The sequence below is a fragment of the Dermacentor silvarum genome, chromosome 7, assembly GCF_013339745.2.
Source record: "Dermacentor silvarum isolate Dsil-2018 chromosome 7, BIME_Dsil_1.4, whole genome shotgun sequence".
NCBI lineage: Eukaryota > Metazoa > Arthropoda > Arachnida > Ixodida > Ixodidae > Dermacentor > Dermacentor silvarum.
The window spans coordinates 60,593,458-60,619,061 of NC_051160.1; the positions used below are offsets into that span (position 1 = coordinate 60,593,458).

The window sequence follows — 25,604 nt, forward strand, 5'->3', positions numbered from 1 at the left end:
CGAAGGAGGCCAACGCCGTCTTCACGTCCTCGTCTTCAACACCGTGCAGAAGCCAGTGGAGACGCAGCTTCACCTGTTGTTCCTTCGGGTCGATCACCAGGCAGCGACGCCCCTTGACCTGCAGCTCCTTCAGCGCCGCCAGCTTTTTGGAAGCCTCGGCTGTGTTCATCGTCACCGCCCACACATGGTTGATTTGGTACGCTCCAAGGGCGACGACGCCCGAGAGCATACCAACAGCTTGAAGCGCGTCCCGAAAATCTTCTACACGGAACGGGCGAACACGAGCGTCGCCGTGCAAAAAAACCGTATTTAATACGATGCGTCCTGTTGGTAGTCGTGGCAAAATAATCTGGTAGCCCTTATCATCCTCAGTCAAAGGCCTGTTGCCGCGGCTGACAGCCGCATTAGCCGCTCCAGTGGAGCCCATGATACCGCGATCCGTTAAGCTCGGAAGCCGGAAGCAGAATGTTACACCATGAGACCCTTAAACATTCCGACGCCGGGAATCGAACCCGGGCCTCCTGGGTGAGAGCCAGGTATCCTAGCTACTAGACCACGCCGGAACGGCGACGACGGACGCGTAAAAGCAATGCCATCAATGCCACTGCTGAGTAATTTATTTTAATTTAGGACAAAACAATAAATAAAAGGTCTCACCGAGATTTGAACTCGGATCGCTGGATTCAGAGTCCAGAGTGCTAACCGTTACACCATGAGACCCTTAAACATTCCGACGCCGGGAATCGAACCCGGGCCTCCTGGGTGAGAGCCAGGTATCCTAGCCACTAGACCACGCCGGAACGGAGACGACGGACGCGTAAAAGCAATGTCATCAATGCCACTGCTGAGTAATTTATTTTAATTTAGGACAAAACAATAAATAAAAGGTCTCACCGAGATTTGAACTCGGATCGCTGGATTCAGAGTCCAGAGTGCTAACCGTTACACCATGAGACCCTTAAACATTCCGACGCCGGGAATCGAACCCGGGCCTCCTGGGTGAGAGCCAGGTATCCTAGCCACTAGACCACGCCGGAACGGAGACGACGGACGCGTAAAAGCAATGCCATCAATGCCACTGCTGAGTAATTATTTTAATTTAGGACAAAACAATAAATAAAAGGTCTCACCGAGATTTGAACTCGGATCGCTGGATTCAGAGTCCAGAGTGCTAACCGTTACACCATGAGACCCTTAAACATTCCGACGCCGGGAATCGAACCCGGGCCTCCTGGGTGAGAGCCAGGTATCCTAGCCACTAGACCACGTCGGAACGGAGACGACGGACGCGTAAAAGCAATGCCATCAATGCCACTGCTGAGTAATTTATTTTAATTTAGGACAAAACAATAAATAAAAGGTCTCACCGAGATTTGAACTCGGATCGCTGGATTCAGAGTCCAGAGTGCTAACCGTTACACCATGAGACCCTTAAACATTCCGACGCCGGGAATCGAACCCGGGCCTCCTGGGTGAGAGCCAGGTATCCTAGCCACTAGACCACGCCGGAACGGAGACAACCGACGCGTAAAAGCAATGCCATCAATGCCACTGCTGAGTAATTATTTTAATTTAGGACAAAACAATAAATAAAAGGTCTCACCGAGATTTGAACTCGGATCGCTGGATTCAGAGTCCAGAGTGCTAACCGTTACACCATGAGACCCTTAAACATTCCGACGCCGGGAATCGAACCCGGGCCTCCTGGGTGAGAGCCAGGTATCCTAGCCACTAGACCACGTCGGAACGGAGACGACGGACGCGTAAAAGCAATGCCATCAATGCCACTGCTGAGTAATTTATTTTAATTTAGGACAAAACAATAAATAAAAGGTCTCACCGAGATTTGAACTCGGATCGCTGGATTCAGAGTCCAGAGTGCTAACCGTTACACCATGAGACCCTTAAACATTCCGACGCCGGGAATCGAACCCGGGCCTCCTGGGTGAGAGCCAGGTATCCTAGCCACTAGACCACGCCGGAACGGAGACAACCGACGTGTAAAAGCAGTGCCATCAATGCCATGGCTGAATAATTTATTTTAATGTACTACAAAACAATAAAAAAAGGTCTCACCGAGATTTGAACTCGGATGGCTGGATTCAGAGTCCAGAGTGCTAACCGTTACACCATGAGACCCTTAAACATTCCGACGCCGGGAATCGAACCCGGGCCTCCTGGGTGAAAGCCAGGTATCCTAGCCACTAGACCACGCCGGAACGGAGGCAACCGACGTGTAAAAGCGGTGCCATCAATTCCACGGCTGAATAATTTGTTTTAATTTAGTGCAAAACAATAAATAAAAGGTCTCACCGAGATTTGAACTCGGATCGCTGGATTCAGAGTCCAGAGTGCTAACCGTTACACCATGAGACCCTTAAACATTCCGACGCCGGGAATCGAACCCGGGCCTCCTGGGTGAGAGCCAGGTATCCTAGCCACTAGACCACGCCGGAACGGAGACAACTTTTTTTTTATTTATTGCCGGTCTTTGACAATGTACAGAGCACAAACTACAGAACAATATCACAAAAATAACTACAAAACATATTGAAAAACATGAAAGCCAGCAGTCCAACATGGACTGGCGTTGTCGAACTAAAACTCTTAATGCCGTCAGAGGTGCTAGCCTCGACAGCCAATCGGGAACACAATCTTGTGTTTTCTTTATTTCAATAAAGCGAGACATACTGTCTCGAAAATAGATACGAGCCGGCCTAGCGTCTGGGTCGCAATGGTACCCAGCCATCCGTGCCCGCCATAAACAGTGGAGGCCATGGAGCATTATTAAGTGGTATGGAACTCCGTCCTCATTCTTTATCGCTAGATACCTGATCCCATGCGGATTCAACGGAAACTCCTTCTTGATTGTGCGTTTTAGGATGTCCCAGAAGTAGACACCTTCCCAGCAATGCAAGAACACATGATCTATGGTTTCAGGTTGCTTGCAAATCAAGCAGTGTGAGCCCCACGGTACAAGGAAGCCACGTTCTTCCATGAATGTTTTCACAGACAGTGTTCCTGCGTGTACCTTAAAAAAGAATGTTTTTACTCCAGTAGGTACCTGCATTCTTTTCACCCGTTTAAGGACATCCTGTCCTGGTCCTCCACTGTATATCGCTGTGTACAATGGCACTGGAAATACAACATCGCATACATCTTTATATAATGTCTTTCTTTTCACGCCGGATAAATAATCGAAAGAAAAACGCACTGAAAGAAAGCGCACACTATCGACTACTTCTTTAATATAGCCGCGAATCGTTCCTGGCATACTATTGGTACTAACAATGAGTGCCGGCAGCGCAGCTCTTAATCTGAGCTGTAATACCGTACGCAGAAAAGGATCACTCACATCCCGAAAAAACAAAAATCTATTGACAAGCTGTCGTACAAAAAGATGCGCCAAGCCCAGGCCCCCTTTCTTCACCCTCCTGAACAGATTTGTTCGGCTACATCTTTCCCAGTTAGAGTCCCAGATAAAAACGGCGAACACTCTGTGCAACCTTTGCACATTTTCCCTTGAACAAAATAACGTCTGCATGACGTACCACAACTTTGTAATGAAAAATAAATTACATACAGTTGCCCTTGCGAAAATGGACAGGTTGATGCCTTTCCACCTGTCAGCTTTTTCTCTTGTTTCTTTTATTTGGTTCGTCCAGTATTCCTCGCTCTGTTTGTAGCTGTCCAAGGGAACACCGAGATACTTGGTAGGGGTTTTCACCCAGCTCACATTCGCAAAGTTGTCCGGGGCCGAGGACCACTCTCCGTGCCACAAACCGAGGGACTTATCCCAGTTCACTTTACTGCCCGTAACATCACAAAACTGCTTCACCACGCGTATTGTTTCCGTTACGCTTTCTCTGTTTGTACAACACACGGCGATATCATCGGCATATGCTAGGAGCTTGACTTCTGTGGCTGCCAAGCTGTAACCGCGTATTTGATGATTCTCAGTTATCGCCAAACACACCGTTTCAATGTAAACTGCAAACAAAAGAGGACTGAGGGGGCAGCCTTGACGCACAGAACGCATGACGTTAATGGGGGCCCCCAATGATTTATTCACAATTAAGCGTGTTGTGCAGTTCTGATACGCCAATGCCACTCCCTCAGTGATGATGGCACCTACATTAACGTGATCCAGAATGGCAAACAAAATATCATGAGACACACAGTCAAAAGCTTTCTCTAGGTCAAGCTGGAGCACTGCGACGCCATCGTAAGTGATGTCACAGCACTCGAGCACGCACCGCATCGTGTGAATATTCGTAAAAATTGACCTCCCTTTGATCCCACACGTTTGGTGGTCTGCGACTATTTCTTTGATGACGCTTTGAAGTCTGGCTGCCAAAACCTTCATGAAAATCTTATAGTCGACATTGGTTAAAGATATCGGCCTATAAGATGTCACGAGCCTAAGTTTCTCCGCTTTGTCACTCTTAGGTATCAAGATGGTATGCGCTTTACCAAAAGAAGGCGGCAAAGCTTTGTTCACATACGCTGCGTTAAACAGATCTGTTAGCAGGGGCGACAGTTCTTTCTTGAAGGCTTTATAAAAACACGCGCTAAGACCGTCAGGTCCGGGTGATTTGCCATTGTTCAAATCATTTATTGCTTTTTCGACTTCGTGTTCTCTTATATTGCCTTCTAATAGGTCCTTCGTGTCGTCACTCAATCGCGGCATGCGACTGAGAAAGACCCTTTTGAACTCATCTACATTGGCTTCTTGATATGCAAACAGTGACTGGTAATACTCTAAAAACGCTCGGCCTATGCTCTTATTATCGTCGACGAGTGTGCCATTCCACGAGATTTTATCGACATGATTACGTCGACCATGAGCTTTTTCAAGTCCAAGCGCTCTTTTGGTGGGCGTCTCCCCCGCTACTAATGCGTTTGCTCTTGCGCGCACAATCGCACCTTGATAGCGTTCTTTGTCCAACTGTTCGATTTTTTCTTTGATGGTTCGCATATCTTGCTTATACGCCCCTGGCTCTTCGCACTCCAGCGCTATCAGCTGATTAAGTATCTTTCGTAAGTCTCGTTCTTTCATTTCCCTCTCAAACTTTAGGCAGCTCGATCTTTCTATTGCTTTCATTTTTACCTTCTGTTTGAACCATTCCCATTTCTCTGCTATTGTTTCAATACATTCATCGCTTACTTCCATAACGGCCTCATGAATTGCGTCTACAAATGGCGCGTCTTTTAGTAGTAAGGCATTCATTTTCCATTGATCCCAGTTAAAAGATTGACTCTTCTTCTTCATTCCTATGGTACACATCACCAAGCAGTGATCTGAGAACGACACAGGTGCAACAGAATAACTGTGGCACATTGGAATCATGTTCTGTGACATGTACAAGCGGTCTAACCGCGCATGGCTGCTGCCTTGAAATCGCGTATACCTCACTTCCCGCTCCCCCTCCAGACACTCACATACATCGTCTAGTTCACTTTCGCTTATCAGCCTAGACAATATATGACTGCTTTTATCGCGGATACCACCATTATTGCATCTATCCCGAGCACTCAAAACACAGTTGAAATCCCCCAACAAAAGCATGCACTTTTCACTGCTAATATACTGAAAAAGATTCGAAAAAAATAATGCACGTTCTTCTACACCATTTGGCGCATATATGCATATAACCCGGAATTCAACTTTACAAAAAACAAAATCGCAAATAACAATCCTTCCCGACTGACATGAAAACACACTTTGAACAACCAGGTCTCGTAACTTCTTAACAAACAGGTCACATCCAGCGGACGTCCCTACCGCGTGGCTCACGACCGCATAATATCTAGTCGTGAAACGCCGCACCATGCTCCCGGTCTCTTCCTCGCCGTCTACCTTGGTCTCCTGGACAGCTAAAACGTCTATGTCGTAGTCAGTGATCAACCGTAGGACTTGACATTGCCTACGGCTAGCCGCCAAGCCTCGCACGTTTAGTGTGGCAATACTGAGAGACGGGTCAGGTGCCATGCTGTACTAAAGAATGAAGTAGGCCCGGAGCATGGTGCTTACCTTTCACGACTAGCCCTCGGCTAGCCGCCTCCGGAGCCGCCCGGCTTCCCGGCGTTGTTGGTGGTGTGCTGCGCTTTGTCCCCAGGCCTTCTCTTGGGCGGAACATTCGGTTTGGGTTTGAAACCCGAACGCCTCCCAAGAGGCGCTTTTGCCGGCGGCCCATCCGCGGTGCTGGATGCTGCGTTATCCTTGTCTCCGGCGTCGTCTCGGGGGCGCTTGAAGGTTGCACCGAGACTAGCAGCCCGGTCCCCGTCGTTGGCAGCCTCGCTCTGTTCCATTTCTGAATCGTCATCATCGCTTTCGCCTTCACTCGCCCCTTCCTTTCGAAGGACAGCTTCCGTGTCGACCCGTGGCGGCCCAGTCACTTGCTCAGCAGCTTCGTCCACCTTGGCTTCAGCGCCCTCCGGCACTGTCGCGGTACTTGTTTTCACTGGCGTAACTTGGTCTCCGGCTCCCTTAGCGGCGTCTTCAGCCTCGGATGCGTCCATCAGATTTTCAGCTGCCGCTTCACTCACTGCTGGGCCTGTCGCTGTAGCGTACGTCTTCACGCAGTCGGCGTCGACGTGCCCAAAACGTCTGCAACGGGAGCAGCGCGGCACCTTACACTCTCGCCGGACGTGCCCAGTGCCCTGGCAGCGCAAGCACTGCATGGGCCGACCGGGAACGACCACCAAAGCGAGCTCTCCGCCGACGCGGACCTGATGTGGCAGGTCCTCTACCTTGACGCCGGTCTTCAGCTTGAGGAGCACGGTCCGCGTGGTAGAGGTCTTGTCCCCCATACCTTGGACACGCCACTTCTCCTGGCTTACCTCGTCCACGTTGCCGAAAGGCGCAAACGCCACCCGGACGTCGTCGTCGGCAACGCCATACAGCAGCCAGTGAAGCCGAAGCTTCACCTGCTGGTCCTGTGGGTCGACGATGACGCACCGTCGTCCTTTCACTTGAAGTTCCTTCAGGGCCACCATCCGTTTCGTGGTGGTCGCATCCTTAAGGGTCACCGCCCACACGTGATTGATCTGGTACGCCCCTATGCATACCACACCAGGCAGCAAGCCCGTCGGCAGGAGGGCGTCTCTGAAGTCCTCGACCCTGTATGGTCTTGCTCGTACATCCCCGTGTAAAAACACCGTGTTAGTAGCCACTCGTCCTTTAGGCAGTTGCGGCAAAATAAAAGGGTAATCCTTCTCTTCGTCGTTCGTCCTGTTTCCGCGGCCAAAAGTGACCGCTGTCGCTGCCCCGGGAGAGGCCATGATTCACGAACCGTCACGCTCGGTGGCCGGAAGCAGAATGACGGAACGGAGACAACCGACGTTTAAAAGCAGTGCCATCAATGCCACGGCTGAATAATTTAATTTAATGTAGTACAAAACAATAAAAAAAGGTCTCACCGAGATTTGAACTCGGATCGCTGGATTCAGAGTCCAGAGTGCTAACCGTTACACCATGAGACCCTTAAACATTCCGACGCCGGGAATCGAACCCGGGCCTCCTGGGTGAGAGCCAGGTATCCTAGCCACTAGACCACGCCCGGAACGGAGACGACGGACGCGTAAAAGCAATGCCATCAATGCCACTGCTGAGTAATTTATTTTAATTTAGGACAAAACAATAAATAAAAGGTCTCACCGAGATTTGAACTCGGATCGCTGGATTCAGAGTCCAGAGTGCTAACCGTTACACCATGAGACCCTTAAACATTCCGACGCCGGGAATCAAACCCGGGCCTCCTGGGTGAGAGCCAGGTATCCTAGCCACTAGACCACGTCGGAACGGAGACGACGGACGCGTAAAAGCAATGCCATCAATGCCACTGCTGAGTAATTTATTTTAATTTAGGACAAAACAATAAATAAAAGGTCTCACCGAGATTTGAACTCGGATCGCTGGAATCAGAGTCCAGACTGCTAACCGTTACACCATGAGACCCTTAAACATTCCGACGCCGGGAATCGAACCCGGGCCTCCTGGGTGAAAGCCAGGTATCCTAGCCACTAGACCACGCCGGAACGGAGACGACGGACGCGTAAAAGCAATGCCATCAATGCCACTGCTGAGTAATTTATTTTAATTTAGGACAAAACAATAAATAAAAGGTCTCACCGAGATTTGAACTCGGATCGCTGGAATCAGAGTCCAGAGTGCCAACCGTTACACCATGAGACCCTTAAACATTCCGACGCCGGGAATCGAACCCGGGCCTCCTGGGTGAGAGCCAGGTATCCTAGCCACTAGACCACGCCGGAACGGAGACAACCGACGTGTAAAAGCAGTGCCATCAATGCCACGGCTGAATAATTTATTTTAATGTACTACAAAACAATAAAAAAAGGTCTCACCGAGATTTGAACTCGGATCGCTGGATTCAGAGTCCAGAGTGCTAACCGTTACACCATGAGACCCTTAAACATTCCGACGCCGGGAATCGAACCCGGGCCTCCTGGGTGAAAGCCAGGTATCCTAGCCACTAGACCACGCCGGAACGGAGGCAACCGACGTGTAAAAGCGGTGCCATCAATTCCACGGCTGAATAATTTGTTTTAATTTAGTGCAAAACAATAAATAAAAGGTCTCACCGAGATTTGAACTCGGATCGCTGGATTCAGAGTCCAGAGTGCTAACCGTTACACCATGAGACCCTTAAACATTCCGACGCCGGGAATCGAACCCGGGCCTCCTGGGTGAGAGCCAGGTATCCTAGCCACTAGACCACGCCGGAACGGAGACAACCGACGTGTAAAAGCAGTGCCATCAATGCCACGGCTGAATAATTTAATTTAATGTAGTACAAAACAATAAAAAAAGGTCTCACCGAGATTTGAACTCGGATCGCTGGATTCAGAGTCCAGAGTGCTAACCGTTACACCATGAGACCCTTAAACATTCCGACGCCGGGAATCGAACCCGGGCCTCCTGGGTGAGAGCCAGGTATCCTAGCCACTAGACTTTTTTTTTCTTTATTGCCTACTTGGCATCTAAAACAATCATGTACAGTGCATTGTCACATATAAAAGTGCTGTCACATAACTTTCAGCACGTGAGGGGTTAAAAACGCAATCGTTTCATCAAAGACAGTTCCCCCAAAAGGGGGTACCACTCCGGCTTCTCATTTTGAACTTTGTACACTTCTCTCAAGTATTCTACACTTTCGATGAAATTCTCTCGTGCCGATCGAGGATTCAGGTCCTCGTTGCGCACGGCCATCCGCGTCCTCCACACGCTGTGGAGTACGAGTGCCATGAACATATCGTAGGGCACACCCCCTACGTTTTTGACAGACAGAAAACGGATGCCGTACGGTGTTACGGGCAAGTCTTTCTTCAAGGTCCTCTGAAGGATGTCCCAGAGAAAGACTGCATCACTACAATCCAGAAATATGTGTTCAACTGTCTCCGGCTTTTTGCAGATGATGCAGTCTACAGACCAGGCAACAAATATGCCTTTTTATCGCAGCCAAGGTTTGGTAGGGAGTGTGCCACTGTGTAACTTGAAAAAGAAGGTTTTGACTGATGGTCGCACAGGCATCTTTTTGACTCTGCCCAAAACATCGTCTCCGGGACCTCTTGGGTACAGTGATCGGTAAACAGGCAATGGCAACATGACTTCTATAAGATCCCTGTATAATTTCTTTCGTGTAACACCAGAGAGATATTCCATCGAAAAGCGTACTTTTAGGATTTCGAAAGCCCCAATGATCTCGCGCATATAACCCCTTGGTCGTCTTTGTTCGACATGGACCGTTGAAACAATAAATTCTGGCAAATAATTTGACAACCGCACATGTAACACTGTTCTCAAGAAGCAATCGCCTTGATCGCGTAAAAAAATAAACCTAGCCACGATCTGCCGCAAGAACAGATGGACCAGGCCAATTCCCCCACTGCGCACAGAGCGGAACAAATTTGTGCGACTCGTTCTTTCCCATGTAGAAGCCCACACAAATACTGCCATCACTCTGTGTAGCTTTTGAACAGCATTACGTGTCATAGATAACACTTGAAGAACATACCACACTCGCGAAACAAGAAATGTGTTGCACAGCGTTGCGCGCGTAAACATGGAAAAATCTCGACCTCCCCATTTTTGCGTCTTAACGCGTAGCTGCTCTGTTTCATCGTTCCAATATTCTGTTGTGTCCCGGTAGTGTTGGAGCGGTACGCCTAAGTACTTTTCGGGTGTTACCGTCCAAGTGACGTTTTCGTACAATGAGGGCGTTCTTCGCCAGTTTCCATGCCAGATACCTAGACATTTATTCCAATTAATTCTACTACCGGTACACTCGCAGAATGCCTTGACATCACTTATCGCCACTGTGACACTTTCTTGATCATTACAAAAGACCGCGATATCATCTGCGTAACCAAGCACTTTGACTTCCGCGGCCATCAAGCGGAAACCACGAACTCGTTCATTCTGAAGCATTTTTTGACAAAGTGGTTCTAAATAGATAGCGAAGAGTAATGCTGACGCGGGACATCCTTGTTTGACACTTGATAAGTCCGGAATGCTTTCGCTGAGTTGCTTATTGACTACAATCCTCGTAGTGCATCCTGTGTACGCCATTCGTACCCCCTCCAAAACCACAGATCCCACTTTTACGTAGTCGAGAATGCACAGAAGTATCTCGTGAGTCACGCGGTCAAATGCCTTCTCGAGATCTATCTGTAGCATCGCTACCCTACTCTCAAAATCCTCGCAGCATTCCGAAATATTCCTTGCAATGTGAATATTCGTCGTTATAGATCTTCCTTTGATGCCGCAGGTTTGATGTGGTCCTACTATTTCTTTAATAACAGTTTGAAGTCGCCTGGCCAACACACCCATGAAAAGTTTGTAATCAACATTCGCTAAGGTTATCGGTCGATATGATGCAACAAACAGTTGTTTTGTGGGATCGTCAGTTTTCGGAATCAACACAATGTGCGACCTTCTGAAGGATGCTGGTAACTCTGTCTTTTCGTAAGCCTCATGTAAAACAGCGCATAAGGCTTCTGCCACAGCGGTCTTATGTTTCTTATAGAATGCTGCGCTTAGGCCATCTGGACCAGGTGTTTTTCCAGGTGTCATTTTTTCAATCGATGTTTCAATTTCTTTAACAGTGAGAGGTGCCTCTAAACTTGCTTTTAGATCGTCACCGAGTTGCGGCATAAGTGTTAAGAATTCATCCCTGAATGTGCCACTACCCTCTTTCATGCTTCCTAACAATTCGCGATAATGATCCACAAACGCATGTTCAATCATCGATTTGTCGTTTGTGACGACGTTTTGATATTCTATCGCCTTGATTTCGTTTTTAGTTGCATAGCTCTTTTCGCCTGCCAGTGCACGTTTCGTGGGCATCTCGCCACACCAAAGCCTCTCGGCGCGTGCGTGCACCACAGCTCCCTTATATCTCTCTACGTCTATAGTCTCCAATTTTCGTTTAACGTCTTTAATTTCTTTACTGCGCATGCCCGGTGGCACGCATTATTGACAGAGTAAAAAATCTAACTGACACTGCAACTGCTTTTCTTCTTTCCTTTGGCTATGTCTTATACAAGATGCCCTTTCGATCGCGTCAATTTTTACCTTTTTTTTAAAACACTCCCATGTATAAATTAAACTTCCCGTGCTACACTTGAGTAATTTGTCTAATTCAATGTTAACGTTCTCTACAAACGTGTCGTCATCAAGTAGCTTGTCGTTCAACTTCCATAGGTCCCAATTGAATCTCTGCTTTTCTTTTTTATTGATGGTAAACATAACTAGGCTATGGTCGCTGAAAGAAACATGCATAACACTATAGTCTCGGCACAAGGGAAGTAATGCTGTTGACACGTAGGCTCTGTCAAGCCTCGCCTGACTGTTATGCTGGTAATGTGTGTACTGAGTACTCTGAGACAGCACACATCCTACGTCATCTAACTCTCGCTCGTGAACTATTGCATTCAAAAACAAGGCACTACAATCGCGCACCGGCACTTTGCTTGCCCTATCTTCGGGAGTGCAAACACAGTTGAAATCTCCAAGAAAAATAATTGTCCTATCACACGAAAGGTGCACTTCAAGGTTTTCGAAGAACGTTTTGCGCTCTTGCTCTCTATTTGGTGCATATACACAAACAACCCGCCAACTCGCGCCAGAAAAAGAAAAGTCGCACACAATTAATCGCCCTAACGTATCATTATATAAACACTCTACAGCAATACCAATTGAATTCTTCAAAAGAAGTAAACAACCACCGGATGTACCATGAGAATGGCTGACACATACATTGTAGCGGTCGCGGAAAGGCAAAACCATGCGGTCTGTCTGCTCTTGGGACTCAACTTTTGTTTCCTGCACGGCGGCAATATCAACGTCGTTCTCGAGAAACAAGCGGCGCAACTGATACTGCCGCCTCCTAGACCCCAGCCCTCGAATGTTAAGCGTTGCTACGCGTAAGGCTGTTTCTAATTTATAGGGCATGTTGTCGTTATGAGCAGGGCTACCATACGGTCTCTACCTCACGCAAATGCTCACCAGAAAACACGAAAATCGCACGACTTAAATAGGTGAATGTGGGTGTCTCAGCCATTCTCGCGTTTTTCATCGCGGCTCACATGCAACACTGACATTTGCCTCTTACGCTATAAAGTCCTTCCGGGAACAGTCTCACCTACCCAGGTGGTGTAGACTGCAGAGGCGGCTTGGCCTCTGCCCGCGGGCCGGCCGGAATTGTCGGCCGCGGTTTGAAAGATGGACGCCTATTCCCTACTGCCTTTGTCGGTGGTTCCCCACCACCGCCGCTATCGGAAGTACTTGTCTCGTCTCTACCTTCATCCCAAGGGCGCTTGCCGGCCAGGCCGCCGGCTGCGTTCTCGCTCTGGTCCATATTGTCCTGTCCGGCGGTAGCGTCCGGCTCCTTGCTGGGAGGTTCAGACGATTCTGGCCTCTCTGAGGCTGTTGCAATCTCTGGTTGTGGCTCCAACGGCTGGTCAGCGGGCTGTTGCCCCGTTGTCGCGTTCGGCCCACTTACTTTGGCCAGGTCTGTCGTCGCTAGCGCTCCGTTGCCCGAACTTGCTGCGTCTTCGGCGTCACGATCGTCCATGAGTAGCTCGGACGAGTCATCACCACCCACGGGCCCGGTGACGCTGGCATAGGAGAGCGTGCAGTCGTGCTCCTCATGACCGAACCTCCGGCAGCCCCCGAAACGTGGCACACGGCAGTCACGACGAATGTGCCCCTTTCCTCGGCAGCGTAGACAAATGGGCGCTCTTCCCGGCACTACAACAAGGGCTTGCTCGCCGCTTACGTTCACTTGATGAGGCAGGTCATCAATTTTAAGGCCCACCTTCAACCTGAGGGTTACCAGACGGGTCGTCGAGCCTTTGTCGGTCACGCCGTGTACCCGCCAACGCTCTCTGCTGATTTCAGTCACTTGCCCGTACGCTGCAAACGCACGTCGCAAATCTTTGTCAAGTACATTGTGAAGCAGTCAATGTACCTTCATCCGCACATCTTGGTTTGCCGGGTCGATGACGAGGCAGCGGCAGTTTTTGACCTTGATGTCTCCGAGGGCCAGGATCCTTTTCACTGCATCCATATTCTTGAACGTCACTGCCCACACATGGCTCATACGATACGCCCCCAAGGCAACAACCTCGGGGAGCAGCGTCAGGCGGGCCAGTGTGTCGCGAAAGTCTTCCACTCGATATGGCCGGGAATGGACGTCCGCATGTAAAAAAACAGTATTCAAAACAACTCGTCCTGTCGGCAGGTTTGGCAGTACAACTTCGTAATCGTTTTCAACGTCAAAAGACCTGTTACCGCGGCCGAAACGTGCCGCTATAGCCACCCCTGAAGGGCCTGCCATCCTGCGTCCGCTCAGCTCGGCTGCCGGAAGCCCCTAGCCACTAGACCACGCCGGAACGGAGGCAATCGACGCGTAAAAGCAGTGCCATCAATGCCACTGCTGAGTAATTTATTTTAATTTAGGACAAAACAATCAATAAAAGGTCTCAACGAGATTTGAACTCGGATCGCTGGATTCAAAGTCCAAAGTGCTAACCGTTACACCATGAGACCCTTAAACATTCCGACGCCGGGAATCGAACCCGGGCCTCCTGGGTGAGAGCCAGGTATCCTAGCCACTAGACCACGCCGGAACGGAGGCAATCGACGCGTAAAAGCAGTACCATGAATGCCACTGCTGAGTAATTTATTTTAATTTAGGACAAAACAATCAATAAAAGGTCTCACCGAGATTTGAACTCGGATCGCTGGATTCAAAGTCCAAAGTGCTAACCGTTACACCATGAGACCCTTAAACATTCCGACGCCGGGAATCGAACCCGGGCCTCCTGGGTGAGAGCCAGGTATCCTAGCCACTAGACCACGCCGGAACGGAGGCAATCGACGCGTAAATGCAGTACCATGAATGCCACTGCTGAGTAATTTATTTTAATTTAGGACAAAACAATCAATAATAGGTCTCACCGAGATTTGAACTCGGATCGCTGGATTCAGAGTCCAAAGTGCTAACCGTTACACCATGAGACCCTTAAACATTCCGACGCCGGGAATCGAACCCGGGCCTCCTGGGTGAGAGCCAGGTATCCTAGCCACTAGACCACGCCGGAACAGAGGCAATCGACGCGTAAAAGCAGTGCCATCAATGCCACTGCTGAGTAATTTATTTTAATTTAGGACAAAACAATCAATTAAATGTCTCACCGAGATTTGAACTCGGATCGCTGGATTCAGAGTCCAAAGTGCTAACCGTTACACCATGAGACCCTTAAACATTCCGACGCCGGGAATCGAACCCGGGCCTCCTGGGTGAGAGCCAGGTATCCTAGCCACTAGACCACGCCGGTTTTTTTTTTCTTTATTTCCATAACAACATACAACACGGAACCCAACATAAAAAATGCTAAAAGCGCCAACCAATAGCTTGTTGACGCGGCACGACTAAAAGGGCTTTAATGACACTAGGTCATTAAGTACGGGAAACCATGTTGGCTGTTCATCTTTTGATTGGTACACATCACGCATATAGGCAATACTTTCAATGAAGTTTTCCCTTACCGTTCTTACAACAGGTTCTGCATGTTTGAATGCCATTCTGGTTTTCCAGATACTATGCAGGCTTAATACCATGAACATGTCATATGGTACGCCCTCATCATTGTTTACTGGAAGAAAATGAATCCCATATGGTGTGAGGGGCAAATCCTTTTTCAGCGTTCTCTGGAGAATGTCCCAATGAAATATAGAATCATAACAGTCGAGGAATATATGGAGTACTGTTTCCGTCATTCGGCATAAAAGGCAGTCAACTGACCAGGGAACAAAAAAAAAACCTTTTCCTGCAGCCAAGGTTTGACTGGGAGCGTACCACTATGAAGTAGAAAAAAGAAAGTTTTCACAGACGGTCGAACCGGCATTCTTTTAACTCTTTTTAAAACGTCCTTACCCGCACTGACAAAAAACATGTTTCGATAAAGAGGCACTGGAAGCATGACGTCACGTAGATCTTTATACAGTTGTTTCTTTGATACGAAGGTGAGATAATCTAACGAGAAACGTACTTTAAGAATTTTGAAAGCGCTTACAACTTCGCGTAGATACCCGCACAAACTACTTCCTGTAACCCCACACGAAGACACAATAAACTCAGGAATGGCGCTGTGCAATCTCACTTGAAGCACTGCACGCAAAAAAGGGTCGTGCTGGTCCCGCAAAAATATAAACCTTGAGACAATCTGCCTCAGAAAAAGATGGGCTAAGCCAAGCCCTCCCCTTTTCAGGGAGTGAAACAAGTTTAGTCGGCTCGTGCGCTCCCATGTTGAATTCCATACAAATACTGCAAGGATCCTGTGAAATTTTTGCACACTAGCTCGTGACATAGCAATCACCTGCAACACATACCAAATTCGTGCAACAAGGAACGTATTGCAAATCGTTGACCTAGTAAATATGGATAAATTTTTTCCTCCCCATTTGGTGGTTTTCGTGCGCACCCGTTCAATCTCTTCTTTCCAATATTCTGAAGGATCATCATACCAGTTTAAAGGTGCTCCTAGATATTTTTGGGGCGAGACTGTCCACTGTAGGTTTTCAAAGACATTGGGCTTCTCATCCCAGCTTCCATGCCAGAAACCTTTACACTTCTCCCAGTTAACAACGCTTCCAGACATTTTGCAAAACGTTCGAGCTTGTTGAACAGTTTCGCTAACACTTTCCTTGTCCCCACAAAAGACGGCAACATCATCTGCATACGAGAGAATTTTCACTTCACTCGTCATTAAGCGGAATCCCCTTATTTTGTCACTGTGTATCACTTTAAGCAAAAAGGCTCCAAGTAAATTGCGAAGAGAAGTGACGAAGCCGGACATCCTTGCTTTATACTTCTACAAATTTTAATTTCCCCAGAGAGCTGTTTGTTTACTATCAAGTTCGTGCTACACTCTTCATAACATAGTTTCAATCCTTCTAGTATAATGTTGCCAACATTCACATGCTCTAGAATAGAGAAAAGCACACTGTGTACAACACGATCGAAAGCCTTCTCCAAGTCAAGTTGCATCATTGCCACTCTGCCTTCCCATGCATCGCAACACTCAAGAATACTTCTTGCCACATGTATATTATTCAGTATCGACCGGCCTCTTATGCCACATGTTTGATGTGGGCCTACTATTGATGTCATCACTGACTGCAACCTTCTTGCTAACACTTTCATAAATATTTTGTAGTCGACATTTAACAAACTTATGGGGCGGTACGATCTTACTGAGAGAAGCTTTAAAGGGTCGTTGGTTTTCGGAATCAGGACGGTATGGGTTTTCCGGAAAGATGGTGGCATATATTTTACTTCATAAGCCTCCGCTAGAACATGGTGTAAAACGACTGCTAGTTCATGCTTAAATACCTTATAGAAAGCCGCGCCTAGGCCATCAGGTCCTGGCGCTTTTCCAGGTTTCAATTCATCAATTGCTCTTTCGATGTCACTGAAGGTAATGGGTTCCTCAAGAACGGTTTTTACGTCCTCATCTAGCCTCGGCATTAAAGGCAGATATTCCATGTCAAAACCAGCTTCCACTAGTCCTTTGCAGCTCAACAACTCTCGGTAGTGTTCGGTGAAGGCACGCTGTATTGTATCACTATCGCTACTACGTACGTCACCATATTCAATTTCTTTTATTTCATTTTGTGACGCGTATCTTTTCTCTTCGGTCAAAGCCCTTCTTGTGGGCGTTTCCCCCAGCCACAAATGCTCTGCGCGTGCACGTATGACTGACCCTTTATATCTCTCGACATCAAGGATTTCAAGCTCATTTTTTACGTTCCTTATCTCATTTGACAACTCGCCTGGCTGTGCGCATTTTATCGACAACATTTTGTTCAGCTTACTTCGGAGTTCATTTTCCTTTCTTTTTTCATTATAGCGTAATATAGAGGCCCTTTCAATGGCTGTTATTTTAAAGTCCTGTTTAAATTCTTCCCACATCGTTATGAACCCTCCGGATTCACAAGCAAGCATCTCTCGTAAACGAACGTTTACAAACTCGAGAAAGGTTGCATCGTCCAGAAGCTTGACATTGAATTTCCATAAGTCCCAATTGAAAGATCGGTTTTCTTTTCTTTTGCCAAGGGAGAACATAACGAGACTATGGTCACTGAAAGATACGTGGCTCACATCATAGCCACTGCACAACGGAACCAGTCTCGCTGATACATATGCTCGATCTAATCGAGCGTGACTGCCCCTTTGGAAATGCGTAAACACAGTCTGCATTCCACCGCGAAACATAGCACCAACATCCTCTAATTCATGCTCTTGGACTGCTGCGAGCAAAAAAAGCGCACTGTGATCACGAACTAGCGAGTAGCTATTGCGGTCTTCAGTAAACAAACACAGTTGAAATCTCCCAGCAAGATGACATAGCGCTCAGATTTCATATACACTTCTAGATTTTCAAAGAAGTCGCGGCGTTCTCTTTCATTATTTGGGGCGTATATGCAAATTGCCCGCCATTCAGCATCCCAGAGCGAGAAATCACACACGATCATTCGACCTTCATGACAAACAAATACAGATTGCACAACAATTTCTAAAGATTTCCGCAATAGCAAAACGCAGCCACCGGAATTACCGACAGCGTGAGAAACGCAAGCATTGTATCGAGCTCTAAATGGTTCGAGCATTCGATCCGTTCGTTCTTCACTTTCAATTTTTGTTTCCTGTAGAGCGACTATGTCCAAATCATTGTCGTGCAATAACCGGCTGACCTGGTACTGCCGCCTTCTGGCCCCGAGGCCTCGGACATTAAGCGTACCAATGCGTAGTGCTATTTTTGATTTTGAATCCATCCTTGTTTTGTTGTTTATTCCGAAAGAGAGAACTGGGCCTCTAGGTTAACTAAATCCTTGCATTTTGCCGATTCGCAGTAGTGCGAGAACCTTTCATAATAACAAAAAACAAAGACGGCCACACTTTACCAATGTAGAGAGTCCGTCCCTCACCTTGCACAACAGCATTGCTCGACGACGCCCTCGTTATTACGGGGGCGCCTTCGTTACCGTCGGATGGGAATCCGGCGGAACGTTAGGCTTTGGTTTAAAGGATGAACGGCGGTACGGAATGTCTTTTCTGGGTGGCTCCTGCACCTTCTCACTGGAACCGTCGTCGCCGTCGGAGACTTGCCCGTGGGGCCGCTTCGCAGACGAGCTGCTTGCGACGTCCATGTCTTCTTCGTCATTACCCGGTGAGGGCGGAGCGGTGTCAGGGGCGTCTTTGCCCACGCACGTTGGGGTGGCCGTTTCCTGCTGTACACATGGCACATCACCATTTTCACTTTGAACACTTTTCACATTCTCTCCTTCGGAAGTTTCAACTGCTGGAGATATAGGCTCGCTGACCTTGTCTCCCTCTGCCTCCGCCGCGTCCACCTCGTCCATGATGTGCTCTGCGGGGTCCTCCCGGCTCCTTTGGCTGGCCACGCTCGCGTAGGTCTTAGCGCACTGGCTATCATCATGTCCGAAGCGCCGACACAGCTTGCACCTTGGGACGCGGCAATCTCGGCGAATATGCCCTGTTCGCTGGCACCGCAGACAAAGCGGCGGCCTTCCAGGTACAACAACAAGGGCCATAATGCCAGACACTCGTAGCTGGTGTGGCAGGTCGTCCAAAGTAAGGCCAGCCTTTAGTTGCAGACTAACCGTCCGTGTTGAAGAGCCTTTATCGCCGAGTCCTGGTACACGCCAATGCTCTCTGCAAACATCCGTCACCTTCCCATACGGTGCGAGAGCGGTGCGCACGTCTTCATCAGGCATGTGGTAAAGCAGCCAATAAAGCCTTAGGCGCACAGTATGGGTGCTCGGATCTATCACGAGGCAGCGGTGACTTCTTGACAGTCAGGTCGGTGACTGCGAGCAACTTTTTCATTCCTTCCGCATTCTTGAAGGTCACCGCCCATACGTGATTCATCTGAAACGCCCCCAAGGCAACCACCTCGGGAAGCAATTCCAGACGATTCAAAGTGTCTCGGAAGTCCTCAGCTCGAAAAGGCCTGGCTTTCACGCTGCCGTGAAGGAATAAAGTATTTAAAACAGAAGAACCTGATGGCAGTTGAGGCAAAATAATGTCATAGTCTTTAGACTCCTGGGCATCTGTCCTGTTTCCGCGGCCCTGCTGGGCCGCATTCGCTGCTCCAAAGGAGCTCGACATTACACGACCGTACACTACGGTGGCCGGAAGTGGAATCCGGAACGGAGACAACCGACCTGTAAAAGCAGTGCCATCAATGCCACGGCTGAATAATTTGTTTTAATTTAGTACAAAACAATAAATAAATGGTCTCACCGAGATTTGAACTCGGATCGCTGGATTCAGAGTCCAGAGTGCTAACCGTTCCACCATGAGACCCCTAAACATTCCGACGCCGGGAATCGAACCCGGGCCTCCTGGGTGAGAGCCAGGTATCCTAGCCACTAGACCACGCCGGAACGAAGAAAGCCGTGCCGCAGGTTGATTCCGTCAATGCGAATGCTCTGTAATTGTTGATAATCGATAATCCAGAGCAATAAAAAAGAGGGAGAGGTCTCACCGAGATTTGAACTCGGATCGCTGAATTCAAAGTCCAAAGTGCTGACCATTACACCATGAGACCCAAACTAAACATTCCAACGCCGGGATTCGAACCCGGGCCTCCTGGGTAAAAGCCAGGTATCCTAGCCACTAGACCACGCCGGAACGAAGAAAGCCGTGCCGCAGGTTGATTCCGTCAATGCGAATGCTCTGTAATTGTTGATAATCGATAATCCAGAGCAATAAAAAAGAGGGAGAGGTCTCACCGAGATTTGAACTCGGATCGCTGAATTCAAAGTCCAAAGTGCTGACCATTACACCATGAGACCCAAACTAAACATTCCAACGCCCGGAATCGAACCCGGGCCTCCTGGGTGAAAGCCAGGTATCCTAGCCACTAGACCACGCCTTTTTTTTTTCTTTATTGCCGTTCTTTGACAAAAATACAAACACACATACAAATGAAGCAAATATGATATTTACAATGCTCTGGTGGTATAAACGCCTGCCGTAAGTTGGCTGGCGTACTATGTTAAAAACGCTTTAGACAGACGAGTACATCTAACAAAGTTGCCCATTCAGGCTTAGCTAGTCTTGCATTGCAAGCCTCGCGCAAGAACAAAATACTTTCAATAAAATGCTCCCTAGCTGAGCGAATAACCAGACGTTCATGCCTGACATCCATGCGCGTTTTCCACAAGCTGTGTAGAGTCAGCGCCATAAACATGTCATAAGGAACACCATCTTCACTCTCAATTGGAAGGAAACGGATGCCATACGGTGTGACAGGTAAATCCTTTTTCAGTGTACGTTGCAGAATGTCCCACAGGAAAAGTGCGTCCGAGCAATCCAAGAAAATGTGTTCTATTGTCTCGGGTTTCATACACAAGATGCAGTTTGGGGACCACGCCACAAAAAGGCCTTTTTGTTGTAGCCAAGGCTTGACGGGAAGAGTTCCAGTATGCAGTTGGAAGAAGAAAGTTTTGACCCCAGACCGCACTGGCATCCGTTTCACTCGCTTCAATACACTCCTGTGGTCGCTGAATACATAGAACGGTACAAAGGAACCGGCATACAAATATCTACTAGGTCCTTGTACAATTTTTTCCTTCCAACAATAGCAAGATAATCAAATGAAAAGCGAGCACACAAGAATTCCACGGACCAAGCTACCTCCCGTAAAAAGCCGCAGAGACTTGCACCATTTGCCGATCTTGAGGATACGATAAACTGAGGTAACACATCTCGTAAACGTACTTGGCACACTGTTCGCAAAAAGGGATCCTTCTGATCTCGCAGGAAAATAAATCTCGAGACAACTTGCCTCAAAAACAAATGCACCAGCCCAAGGCCCCCAGACTTCACCGATCGAAATAAATTCGTGCGACTGGTTCTCTCCCATGTGGATCCCCATATAAAAACAGCACATGCTCTGTGTATCTTTTGGATGGTCATTCTTGACACGCACAGTGCTTGCAGCACATACCATATTTTCGCAAAAAGAAAAAGATTGCATACTGTTGATCGCGCAAAAATCGACAAATTCCTACCTCCAAACTTTGTTGCTTTAACTTTAACTTGCTCTACTTCTTCTTTCCAATAATCATTTGTATCACGGTAGTGTTGTAGCGGTACTCCAAGGTACCGCGCAGGTGTCACGGACCACTGCATATTTTCAAAAAATTCTGCTTTATCGTTCCAATTACCATGCCAGATTCCCAATGATTTGCTCCAGTTTATCGCACTTCCGGTGACCTTGCAGAATCTGTTTGCTACCTCTACTGCATTAGAGACGCTTTCCTTGTCTCGACAGAATAGGGCGATATCGTCCGCGTAGGCTAAAATCTTTACTTCTCTGGAGGCCATCGAAAATACCCTTATGATAGTACTACTAATAACCTTTAAGCAAAATGGTTCAATGTATAAGGCAAAAAGTAAAGGCGATAAGGCACATCCTTGGCGCAGAGCGGACTTAGCTTCTATCATAGCCGTTGGCTGTTTGTTAACTATTAGTTTTGTAGATACCCCATCGTAACACATTTTAACACCTTGCAGAAGAACAGAACCTATGTTGGCATGTTCCAAAACAAGAAAAAGTGTTTCGTGCGACAGTCTATCGAACGCTTTCTCCAGGTCAAGTTGCAACAGTGCCACCCTATCTGAGAAAGCGTCACAACTTTCCAATATTGTTCTCGCTACATGTACGTTGGTGACAATAGATCGTCCTCCTATGCCACAAGTCTGGTGGGGCCCTACTAATTGTTGTATCACATTTTGGAGTCTCTGTGCAAGAACCTTGGTGTATATTTTATAATCTGTGTTTGTGAGACTTATCGGGCGGTACGCCCGTACCGACAACAATGCGTGAGTGTCTTCAGACTTTGGTATCAACACCGCGTGACTCTGACGAAAAGAAGGAGGGAGCACACAGTTCTCATACGCTTCCGTAATTACTTTATGTAAGGGAATGGCTATGTCCTGCTTAAAGGCTTGGTAGAAAGCGGAGCTAAGACCGTCTGGCCCTGGCGTTTTTCCGGAGCTGAGCGCGTCAATCGCCCATTTTATTTCTTCTACAGTGATTGATTCTTCAAGCCTTTTCGTTACTTCACCCTCAAGGCTTGGCAATAGTGGCAAGAATTCATTATCAAATCCTTCTTCCCGAATAGGCTAATGCCCTAGCAGTTCGCAGTAATGCTCATAAAAGGCCCGGTGTATGGTTTCTTTGTCTCGTACAACCACACTGCCATATGTTACGGCTGTTATCTCATTCCGCGAGGCATAAGCTCGTTCGTCACCGAGTGAACGCTTCGTCGGCTGTTCGCCGCACCATAACTTTTCCGCGCGTGCTCGTATGACCGCACCTTTATATCTTTCAGCTTCGACTAATTCCAACTGGGATTTAATTTCCTTTATTTCTTTCGCATACCTTCCAGGGCTATTATTTTCTAGGCATAAATAAAAATTTAGATTCGTTTGCATTTCTACTTCTTTTTTCTTTTCCTCTCGTCGCAAGGCACCGGACCTTTCTATAGCGAACATTTTGACTTCTTGTTTAAAATGCTCCCACGCTTCTGCATGACTTTTGTGTTGTGTTTTGAACCATACTTGAAGTCTATCATTAACGCCGATCAAAAATGATTCATCTTCAAGGAGCTTCACATTAAATTTCCACAATTCCCAGTTGAAACCAGTCGACTTTTTCGGGCCAACAGCAAAAATAACTAAGCTGTGGTCAGAAAAGGAAACATGGCTCACTTCATATAGATTACACAGTGGTATTAGATCTGCCGATATGTAGGCGCGATCCAACCTGGCGTGACTATTTCGCTGATAATGGGTGAATGGTGTCGTATCTGCATTGGCCATCACACCCCCAACGTCCTCTAAATTGTAGTTTTCTATCGCCACATTCAAGTACCGCGCACTTGCATCATGAATAGGCGGGCTTCCAACCCTGTCTTTTACGTTACAGACGCAATTGAAATCACCCATCATCACAACAATTTCATCACACTGCAAATGGGCTTCAACACTTTCAAAGAAAGCCTTGCGCTCGTTCACCTTATTGGGTGCATACAAGCAAATAATCCGCCATTTCAAATCAGCAAAACACACATCGCAAACAATTAGTCGACCACCCTCGTCTGTGTAGACGCTTTCTACCGAGAAGCCTAAAGCGCTTCTCAGAAATAGTCCCACTAGACCACGCCGGAACGGAGGCAATCGCCGCGTAAAAGCAGTGCCATCAATGCCACTGCTGAGTAATTTATTTTAATTTAGGACAAAACAATCAATAAAAGGTCTCACCGAGATTTGAACTCGGATCGCTGGATTCAGAGTCCAAAGTGCTAACCGTTACACCATGAGACCCTTAAACATTTCGACGCCGGGAATCGAACCCGGGCCTCCTGGGTGAGAGCCAGGTATCCTAGCCACTAGACCACGCCGGAACGGAGGCAATCGCCGCGTAAAAGCAGTGCCATCAATGCCACTGCTGAGTAATTTATTTTAATTTAGGACAAAACAATCAATAAAAGGTCTCACCGAGATTTGAACTCGGATCGCTGGATTCAGAGTCCAAAGTGCTAACCGTTACACCATGAGACCCTTAAACATTCCGACGCCGGGAATCGAACCCGGGCCTCCTGGGTGAGAGCCACGTATCCTAGCCACTAGACCACGCCGGAACGGAGGCAACCGACGCGTAAAAGCAGTACCATCAATGTCACTGCTGAGTAATTAATTTTAATTTAGGACAAAACAATCAATAAAACATCTCACCGAGATTTAAACTCGGATCGCTGGATTCAGAGTCCAAAGTGCTAACCGTTACACCATGAGACCCTTAAACATTCCGACGCCGGGAATCGAACCCGGGCCTCCTGGGTGAGAGCCAGGTATCCTAGCCACTAGACCACGCCGGAACGGAGGCAATCGACGCGTAAAAGCAGTACCATGAATGCCACTGCTGAGTAATTTATTTTAATTTAGGACAAAACAATCAATAAAAGGTCTCACCGAGATTTGAACTCGGATCGCTGGATTCAGAGCCCAAAGTGCTAACCGTTACATCATGAGACCCTTAAACATTCCGACGCCGGGAATCGAACCCGGGCCTCCTGGGTGAGAGCCAGGTATCCTAGCCACAAGACCACGCCGGAACGGAGGCAATCGACGCGTAAAAGCAGTGCCATCAATGCCACTGCTGAGTAATTTATTTTAATTTAGGACAAAACAATCAATAAAAGGTCTCACGGAGATTTGAACTCAGATCGCTGGATTCAGAGTCCAAAGTGCTAACCGTTACACCATGAGACCCTTAAACATTCCGACGCCGGGAATCGAACCCGGGCCTCCTGGGTGAGAGCCAGGTATCCTAGCCACTAGACCACGCCGGAACGGAGGCAATCGACGCGTAAAAGCAGTGCCATGAATGCCACTGCTGAGTAATTTATTTTAATTTAGGACAAAACAATCAATAAAAGGTCTCACCGAGATTTGAACTCGGATCGCTGGATTCAGAGTCCAAAGTGCTAACCGTTACACCATGAGACCCTAACCAAATATTCCGACGCCGGGAATCGAACCCGGGCCTCCTGGGTGAAAGCCAGGTATCCTAGCCACTAGACCACGCCGGAACGGAGGCAACCGACGCGTAAAAGCAGTGCCATCAATGCCACTGCTGAGTAATTTATTTTAATTTAGGACAAAACAATAAATAAAAGGTCTCACCGAGATTTGAACTCGGATCGCTGGATTCAGAGTCCAAAGTGCTAACCGTTACACCATGAGACCCTTAAACATTCCGACGCCGGGAATCGAACCCGGGCCTCCTGGGTGAGAGCCAGGTATCCTAGCCACTAGACTTTTTTTTTCTTTATTGCCAGTCCTCGACATAGAACAACACAAATTGCAATGAAAACTATACAAAAACAGCAATATATACATTTGTTGCGGTCCGCTACTGCGGCATGACGTTGTCTATTAAAATTCCTTGAGTTCTGTCAGGGGTTCAACCCT

General features: G+C 47.8%; 53 non-coding genes across 53 annotated transcripts; all 53 read right to left on the reverse strand.

Annotated features, from left to right (window-relative positions):
• Positions 1-491: 491 nt before the first annotated feature.
• On the reverse strand, positions 492-563 carry Trnae-cuc (transfer RNA glutamic acid (anticodon CUC)). The gene has a single exon. It is a non-coding gene; the product is annotated as a tRNA-Glu (tRNA).
• An 85-nt stretch (positions 564-648) lies between these two features.
• Positions 649-720, reverse strand: Trnaq-cug (transfer RNA glutamine (anticodon CUG)). Its single transcript has one exon. It is a non-coding gene; the product is annotated as a tRNA-Gln (tRNA).
• An 8-nt stretch (positions 721-728) lies between these two features.
• Trnae-cuc (transfer RNA glutamic acid (anticodon CUC)) lies at positions 729-800 on the reverse strand. Its single transcript has one exon. It is a non-coding gene; the product is annotated as a tRNA-Glu (tRNA).
• Positions 801-885: 85 nt separating this feature from the next.
• Trnaq-cug (transfer RNA glutamine (anticodon CUG)) lies at positions 886-957 on the reverse strand. The gene has a single exon. It is a non-coding gene; the product is annotated as a tRNA-Gln (tRNA).
• Positions 958-965: 8 nt separating this feature from the next.
• Positions 966-1,037, reverse strand: Trnae-cuc (transfer RNA glutamic acid (anticodon CUC)). The gene has a single exon. It is a non-coding gene; the product is annotated as a tRNA-Glu (tRNA).
• An 84-nt stretch (positions 1,038-1,121) lies between these two features.
• Positions 1,122-1,193, reverse strand: Trnaq-cug (transfer RNA glutamine (anticodon CUG)). The gene has a single exon. It is a non-coding gene; the product is annotated as a tRNA-Gln (tRNA).
• Positions 1,194-1,201: 8 nt separating this feature from the next.
• Positions 1,202-1,273, reverse strand: Trnae-cuc (transfer RNA glutamic acid (anticodon CUC)). Its single transcript has one exon. It is a non-coding gene; the product is annotated as a tRNA-Glu (tRNA).
• An 85-nt stretch (positions 1,274-1,358) lies between these two features.
• Positions 1,359-1,430, reverse strand: Trnaq-cug (transfer RNA glutamine (anticodon CUG)). The gene has a single exon. It is a non-coding gene; the product is annotated as a tRNA-Gln (tRNA).
• An 8-nt stretch (positions 1,431-1,438) lies between these two features.
• On the reverse strand, positions 1,439-1,510 carry Trnae-cuc (transfer RNA glutamic acid (anticodon CUC)). Its single transcript has one exon. It is a non-coding gene; the product is annotated as a tRNA-Glu (tRNA).
• An 84-nt stretch (positions 1,511-1,594) lies between these two features.
• On the reverse strand, positions 1,595-1,666 carry Trnaq-cug (transfer RNA glutamine (anticodon CUG)). Its single transcript has one exon. It is a non-coding gene; the product is annotated as a tRNA-Gln (tRNA).
• An 8-nt stretch (positions 1,667-1,674) lies between these two features.
• On the reverse strand, positions 1,675-1,746 carry Trnae-cuc (transfer RNA glutamic acid (anticodon CUC)). The gene has a single exon. It is a non-coding gene; the product is annotated as a tRNA-Glu (tRNA).
• Positions 1,747-1,831: 85 nt separating this feature from the next.
• On the reverse strand, positions 1,832-1,903 carry Trnaq-cug (transfer RNA glutamine (anticodon CUG)). Its single transcript has one exon. It is a non-coding gene; the product is annotated as a tRNA-Gln (tRNA).
• An 8-nt stretch (positions 1,904-1,911) lies between these two features.
• Positions 1,912-1,983, reverse strand: Trnae-cuc (transfer RNA glutamic acid (anticodon CUC)). Its single transcript has one exon. It is a non-coding gene; the product is annotated as a tRNA-Glu (tRNA).
• Positions 1,984-2,067: 84 nt separating this feature from the next.
• Trnaq-cug (transfer RNA glutamine (anticodon CUG)) lies at positions 2,068-2,139 on the reverse strand. The gene has a single exon. It is a non-coding gene; the product is annotated as a tRNA-Gln (tRNA).
• An 8-nt stretch (positions 2,140-2,147) lies between these two features.
• On the reverse strand, positions 2,148-2,219 carry Trnae-uuc (transfer RNA glutamic acid (anticodon UUC)). Its single transcript has one exon. It is a non-coding gene; the product is annotated as a tRNA-Glu (tRNA).
• An 85-nt stretch (positions 2,220-2,304) lies between these two features.
• Positions 2,305-2,376, reverse strand: Trnaq-cug (transfer RNA glutamine (anticodon CUG)). Its single transcript has one exon. It is a non-coding gene; the product is annotated as a tRNA-Gln (tRNA).
• Positions 2,377-2,384: 8 nt separating this feature from the next.
• On the reverse strand, positions 2,385-2,456 carry Trnae-cuc (transfer RNA glutamic acid (anticodon CUC)). The gene has a single exon. It is a non-coding gene; the product is annotated as a tRNA-Glu (tRNA).
• Positions 2,457-7,413: 4,957 nt separating this feature from the next.
• Trnaq-cug (transfer RNA glutamine (anticodon CUG)) lies at positions 7,414-7,485 on the reverse strand. Its single transcript has one exon. It is a non-coding gene; the product is annotated as a tRNA-Gln (tRNA).
• An 8-nt stretch (positions 7,486-7,493) lies between these two features.
• On the reverse strand, positions 7,494-7,566 carry Trnae-cuc (transfer RNA glutamic acid (anticodon CUC)). Its single transcript has one exon. It is a non-coding gene; the product is annotated as a tRNA-Glu (tRNA).
• Positions 7,567-7,651: 85 nt separating this feature from the next.
• Positions 7,652-7,723, reverse strand: Trnaq-cug (transfer RNA glutamine (anticodon CUG)). Its single transcript has one exon. It is a non-coding gene; the product is annotated as a tRNA-Gln (tRNA).
• Positions 7,724-7,731: 8 nt separating this feature from the next.
• On the reverse strand, positions 7,732-7,803 carry Trnae-cuc (transfer RNA glutamic acid (anticodon CUC)). Its single transcript has one exon. It is a non-coding gene; the product is annotated as a tRNA-Glu (tRNA).
• An 85-nt stretch (positions 7,804-7,888) lies between these two features.
• Trnaq-cug (transfer RNA glutamine (anticodon CUG)) lies at positions 7,889-7,960 on the reverse strand. The gene has a single exon. It is a non-coding gene; the product is annotated as a tRNA-Gln (tRNA).
• Positions 7,961-7,968: 8 nt separating this feature from the next.
• Positions 7,969-8,040, reverse strand: Trnae-uuc (transfer RNA glutamic acid (anticodon UUC)). The gene has a single exon. It is a non-coding gene; the product is annotated as a tRNA-Glu (tRNA).
• An 85-nt stretch (positions 8,041-8,125) lies between these two features.
• Positions 8,126-8,197, reverse strand: Trnaq-cug (transfer RNA glutamine (anticodon CUG)). The gene has a single exon. It is a non-coding gene; the product is annotated as a tRNA-Gln (tRNA).
• An 8-nt stretch (positions 8,198-8,205) lies between these two features.
• On the reverse strand, positions 8,206-8,277 carry Trnae-cuc (transfer RNA glutamic acid (anticodon CUC)). Its single transcript has one exon. It is a non-coding gene; the product is annotated as a tRNA-Glu (tRNA).
• An 84-nt stretch (positions 8,278-8,361) lies between these two features.
• Positions 8,362-8,433, reverse strand: Trnaq-cug (transfer RNA glutamine (anticodon CUG)). The gene has a single exon. It is a non-coding gene; the product is annotated as a tRNA-Gln (tRNA).
• An 8-nt stretch (positions 8,434-8,441) lies between these two features.
• Positions 8,442-8,513, reverse strand: Trnae-uuc (transfer RNA glutamic acid (anticodon UUC)). The gene has a single exon. It is a non-coding gene; the product is annotated as a tRNA-Glu (tRNA).
• Positions 8,514-8,598: 85 nt separating this feature from the next.
• Trnaq-cug (transfer RNA glutamine (anticodon CUG)) lies at positions 8,599-8,670 on the reverse strand. Its single transcript has one exon. It is a non-coding gene; the product is annotated as a tRNA-Gln (tRNA).
• An 8-nt stretch (positions 8,671-8,678) lies between these two features.
• Trnae-cuc (transfer RNA glutamic acid (anticodon CUC)) lies at positions 8,679-8,750 on the reverse strand. Its single transcript has one exon. It is a non-coding gene; the product is annotated as a tRNA-Glu (tRNA).
• An 84-nt stretch (positions 8,751-8,834) lies between these two features.
• On the reverse strand, positions 8,835-8,906 carry Trnaq-cug (transfer RNA glutamine (anticodon CUG)). Its single transcript has one exon. It is a non-coding gene; the product is annotated as a tRNA-Gln (tRNA).
• Positions 8,907-14,005: 5,099 nt separating this feature from the next.
• On the reverse strand, positions 14,006-14,077 carry Trnaq-uug (transfer RNA glutamine (anticodon UUG)). Its single transcript has one exon. It is a non-coding gene; the product is annotated as a tRNA-Gln (tRNA).
• Positions 14,078-14,085: 8 nt separating this feature from the next.
• On the reverse strand, positions 14,086-14,157 carry Trnae-cuc (transfer RNA glutamic acid (anticodon CUC)). The gene has a single exon. It is a non-coding gene; the product is annotated as a tRNA-Glu (tRNA).
• Positions 14,158-14,242: 85 nt separating this feature from the next.
• Positions 14,243-14,314, reverse strand: Trnaq-uug (transfer RNA glutamine (anticodon UUG)). The gene has a single exon. It is a non-coding gene; the product is annotated as a tRNA-Gln (tRNA).
• Positions 14,315-14,322: 8 nt separating this feature from the next.
• Trnae-cuc (transfer RNA glutamic acid (anticodon CUC)) lies at positions 14,323-14,394 on the reverse strand. Its single transcript has one exon. It is a non-coding gene; the product is annotated as a tRNA-Glu (tRNA).
• An 85-nt stretch (positions 14,395-14,479) lies between these two features.
• On the reverse strand, positions 14,480-14,551 carry Trnaq-cug (transfer RNA glutamine (anticodon CUG)). The gene has a single exon. It is a non-coding gene; the product is annotated as a tRNA-Gln (tRNA).
• An 8-nt stretch (positions 14,552-14,559) lies between these two features.
• Positions 14,560-14,631, reverse strand: Trnae-cuc (transfer RNA glutamic acid (anticodon CUC)). Its single transcript has one exon. It is a non-coding gene; the product is annotated as a tRNA-Glu (tRNA).
• Positions 14,632-14,716: 85 nt separating this feature from the next.
• Trnaq-cug (transfer RNA glutamine (anticodon CUG)) lies at positions 14,717-14,788 on the reverse strand. Its single transcript has one exon. It is a non-coding gene; the product is annotated as a tRNA-Gln (tRNA).
• An 8-nt stretch (positions 14,789-14,796) lies between these two features.
• Positions 14,797-14,868, reverse strand: Trnae-cuc (transfer RNA glutamic acid (anticodon CUC)). Its single transcript has one exon. It is a non-coding gene; the product is annotated as a tRNA-Glu (tRNA).
• A 4,982-nt stretch (positions 14,869-19,850) lies between these two features.
• Trnaq-cug (transfer RNA glutamine (anticodon CUG)) lies at positions 19,851-19,922 on the reverse strand. The gene has a single exon. It is a non-coding gene; the product is annotated as a tRNA-Gln (tRNA).
• Positions 19,923-19,930: 8 nt separating this feature from the next.
• Trnae-cuc (transfer RNA glutamic acid (anticodon CUC)) lies at positions 19,931-20,002 on the reverse strand. Its single transcript has one exon. It is a non-coding gene; the product is annotated as a tRNA-Glu (tRNA).
• Positions 20,003-20,094: 92 nt separating this feature from the next.
• On the reverse strand, positions 20,095-20,166 carry Trnaq-uug (transfer RNA glutamine (anticodon UUG)). Its single transcript has one exon. It is a non-coding gene; the product is annotated as a tRNA-Gln (tRNA).
• Positions 20,167-20,177: 11 nt separating this feature from the next.
• On the reverse strand, positions 20,178-20,249 carry Trnak-uuu (transfer RNA lysine (anticodon UUU)). The gene has a single exon. It is a non-coding gene; the product is annotated as a tRNA-Lys (tRNA).
• Positions 20,250-20,341: 92 nt separating this feature from the next.
• Positions 20,342-20,413, reverse strand: Trnaq-uug (transfer RNA glutamine (anticodon UUG)). Its single transcript has one exon. It is a non-coding gene; the product is annotated as a tRNA-Gln (tRNA).
• Positions 20,414-23,882: 3,469 nt separating this feature from the next.
• On the reverse strand, positions 23,883-23,954 carry Trnaq-cug (transfer RNA glutamine (anticodon CUG)). Its single transcript has one exon. It is a non-coding gene; the product is annotated as a tRNA-Gln (tRNA).
• An 8-nt stretch (positions 23,955-23,962) lies between these two features.
• Trnae-cuc (transfer RNA glutamic acid (anticodon CUC)) lies at positions 23,963-24,034 on the reverse strand. Its single transcript has one exon. It is a non-coding gene; the product is annotated as a tRNA-Glu (tRNA).
• An 85-nt stretch (positions 24,035-24,119) lies between these two features.
• Trnaq-cug (transfer RNA glutamine (anticodon CUG)) lies at positions 24,120-24,191 on the reverse strand. Its single transcript has one exon. It is a non-coding gene; the product is annotated as a tRNA-Gln (tRNA).
• A 245-nt stretch (positions 24,192-24,436) lies between these two features.
• Trnae-cuc (transfer RNA glutamic acid (anticodon CUC)) lies at positions 24,437-24,508 on the reverse strand. The gene has a single exon. It is a non-coding gene; the product is annotated as a tRNA-Glu (tRNA).
• A 165-nt stretch (positions 24,509-24,673) lies between these two features.
• Positions 24,674-24,745, reverse strand: Trnae-cuc (transfer RNA glutamic acid (anticodon CUC)). The gene has a single exon. It is a non-coding gene; the product is annotated as a tRNA-Glu (tRNA).
• Positions 24,746-24,830: 85 nt separating this feature from the next.
• On the reverse strand, positions 24,831-24,902 carry Trnaq-cug (transfer RNA glutamine (anticodon CUG)). Its single transcript has one exon. It is a non-coding gene; the product is annotated as a tRNA-Gln (tRNA).
• Positions 24,903-24,910: 8 nt separating this feature from the next.
• Trnae-cuc (transfer RNA glutamic acid (anticodon CUC)) lies at positions 24,911-24,982 on the reverse strand. Its single transcript has one exon. It is a non-coding gene; the product is annotated as a tRNA-Glu (tRNA).
• Positions 24,983-25,067: 85 nt separating this feature from the next.
• Trnaq-cug (transfer RNA glutamine (anticodon CUG)) lies at positions 25,068-25,139 on the reverse strand. Its single transcript has one exon. It is a non-coding gene; the product is annotated as a tRNA-Gln (tRNA).
• Positions 25,140-25,150: 11 nt separating this feature from the next.
• Positions 25,151-25,222, reverse strand: Trnae-uuc (transfer RNA glutamic acid (anticodon UUC)). Its single transcript has one exon. It is a non-coding gene; the product is annotated as a tRNA-Glu (tRNA).
• Positions 25,223-25,307: 85 nt separating this feature from the next.
• On the reverse strand, positions 25,308-25,379 carry Trnaq-cug (transfer RNA glutamine (anticodon CUG)). The gene has a single exon. It is a non-coding gene; the product is annotated as a tRNA-Gln (tRNA).
• Between the last annotated feature and the right edge of the window lie 225 nt (positions 25,380-25,604).